General features: G+C 50.2%; 1 non-coding gene across 1 annotated transcript; it reads left to right on the top strand.

The window, feature by feature from the left end:
- The first annotated feature begins 1,482 nt into the window (after positions 1-1,482).
- Positions 1,483-1,582, top strand: LOC146188726 (U6 spliceosomal RNA). Its single transcript, XR_014707751.1, has one exon. It is a non-coding gene; the product is annotated as a U6 spliceosomal RNA (small nuclear RNA).
- The last annotated feature ends 1,145 nt before the right edge of the window (positions 1,583-2,727 follow it).

The raw sequence follows: 2,727 nt of genomic DNA, 5'->3' as shown, positions 1-2,727 counted from the left end.
GCGCAGCTCATCAGCTGTTTCACCTTTTCGATAGATTGAGACTAAGATTTTGAGCTAGGGACGTATTTATGTACAAGTGCAGGCAAAGGTTTTTAATTTTTCACACATATTCCATCAAGAAACACCCCACTAACAGTTTTTGGCTGTCACGAAAGAAGCTTTGTGGTCGGAGAAAAGAAGAGCAATTGAGTTATCGGAAGCTTGCGGGAAGCAGCGCGTGGGCTCTTAGGAACGTTGCGCGACGAACAGGTAGCAGCGACTAACTGATGCCGCTGACGCCGCTAGCGAGGGAAGCGAGAACGGGATGCAGGCACCGTGATCCGCTGGTAGCGAGCCGGTGTTTCGGCAACCAGAGAGCACCCTCGCAGCCACGCAGGAAGAGGGGGACCCCCTCCTCCTCTTTCTGCATGGTGGCGACGGTGTTGTACGTAGCCCGGGTTCGAACCCGACCTCGGCGGCTGCGTTTCGATGGAGGCGAAACGAAGAGGCGTCCATGTGCTGTTCATTGTCAGCGCACGTTAAAGATCCCAAAGTGGTCGAAATTACTCCGTAGCCCTCCACTACGACTCCTCTTTCCACTTGCGCTCCCACCTTCCTTCATTTACGGCGTGGTTCAAGTGTCCACAGAAACACGTGTGAAAGATACTGCGCCTTTCCCTTCCTGTGAACCAACTATCTATGCAGTCACGTTGTCTTGACTTGCTAGCGGCGGCAGTGGCATCAGCCAGTCGCTGCTAGCGCTACCTCCGGCAGACGCCGACGCCGGCGGCGACGCGAAACCCAGGAACGGGCGCCAAAGCGCTGCGCTCTAAAACGTGGGAAATATTCAACATAAATCATGCAACAACCAGGGTGCACTGAGGCTGTGTTGTTCGTAGATTCGAAAGCGCCTTTGCAACTAGCCATACCATTGTGTAATTTTAACATCCAGTCTTGTATATTATTTCTGCAACTAGCTAAGCAGGGCATTCTCAAAAACTCTATTACTACTTATACAAGGCAAAGTTTCGTCTGGGCCCTAATAATTAACTATAATAATTGATTAACACGAAAGGAAAGGCGCAGTTTCTGTCACACTTGTTATGGAAACCTGAACCAGCGCCATCTAGAACTTTCAAGGCCTGCGAGCTTTCCTTCTCCCCCGCTGTGATGTTATCCTACTTTGACCTTACAGATCTCCAGGTGGTCGAAATTATCCCGCAGCCCTCCACTACGGCTCCTCGTTCTCCCTTTCCTCTTTCACTCTCACCTTCCTCCCGTCCCTTACGGCGCGGTTGAGGTGTCCACAAGAAATAAGTGAGACAGTTACCGCTCCTTTCCCTTCCCATAAATCAATCCCGCCAAACGCGCTGCCACCCAACGCCACCTAGACTTCCTGTAGATGGCGTTGGGTGGAGGTGAAAGCAAAAGAGAGGATGAGGTGCCTCAGTGGAGGATTGCGGAGTTATTTCGACCACCTGGGGATCTTTAACGTGCACTGAGATTGTAAATTATATATATGAAAATTAGAACGATGCTGATAAGGTTAGCATTTCCCTTGTGCAAAGATGACTCGAAAAATCGAGGCTTAGAAAAAGAATAGTGGCTTTTGACAAAAGGAGAGGCGCAATATCTGTCACACTTGTTGCCCACCCGAACCGCAAGGATTGATTTATAGGGAGGGAAAGGCGAGATATCTGTCTCACTTGTTTTCTGTGAACTGATTTTTTTTACTGATTTATTTATTGGAAGGGAAAGGCGCGGTAACTGTCTGACTCGTTTTTCTGTGGACACCGCAACCGCGCCGTAAGAGAAGGGAGGAAGATGGGAGTGAAAGTGGAAAGAGAGAAAGAGGAGCCGTAGTGGAGGGCTACGGAGTAATTTCGACCACCTGGGGATCTTTACCATGCGCTGACATCGCACAGCACACGACGCCTCTTCGTTTCGCCTCCATCAAAACGCAGCCATTTACCTCAACCGCGCCGTAAGGAAAGGGAGGAAGGGGGAGTGAAAGGAGACATATTGGGGATGATAGGGGCTAAACAAAGAGAAATAGAAGGGCTGTAGTTAGGGCTTAGGTGGAATTTCAATCAAATGGGGATATTTCACGTACGGTGACACCGAACATCACAAGGGCACCTTTTTCTGTTCGCCTCCATCGAAATTCTGCCAATATGGTCGGATTCTTAACCACTGAGCCACCACCTCAGTGTCTCAGTGTCCTAACCACTGAGCCACCCCCGAAGGCAACAATATCAGCGCTCAGAATAAGAGACTGAGTGAGTGAGCGAAAAACTTTATTGAGTAGATTGAAGGGAGAGGGATGTGTAAGTGGGGTCCCTAGTCCGGGACGCGTATTGACAAACCATATCCCGTAGGAGCACTCGAGCAGACGACGCTCTGACGCGCAAGCACGTGACACAACGTCACTTCCGTGAGTAGCAACGACGCTGTTTCTCCCTAGCGCCTTGTGACGAGACTACTCATGGTTTCAGTTTCGTTTCATGCAGGGCTCGCATTTACATTCTTTTCCCGCTGGTGTTTGTCAAAGGTACTCATGTTTCGGTGTCGTTTTCGCGCAGCGCCCGTATTTTCGCACGGCTGTCGGCTGAAGTTCAGGTAAAAATAACGCGAATCGCCGTCGGCTAAAAGTTCGGTCACGCGATCACGTTAATTTCGGTCCAGTGACCACTGCGCGGGCTTTTTGCTCTGGTGTTCTGTAAACGTCGGTCGGTTACCGGTCACGTG

The sequence above is a fragment of the Amblyomma maculatum genome, chromosome 5 (assembly GCF_055883805.1).
Source record: "Amblyomma maculatum isolate TAMU_Amacu chromosome 5, ASM5588380v1, whole genome shotgun sequence".
Taxonomy (NCBI): domain Eukaryota; kingdom Metazoa; phylum Arthropoda; class Arachnida; order Ixodida; family Ixodidae; genus Amblyomma; species Amblyomma maculatum.
The sequence above is the reverse complement of the archived record's forward strand: the minus strand, read 5'-3'. Positions and strand labels throughout refer to the sequence as shown.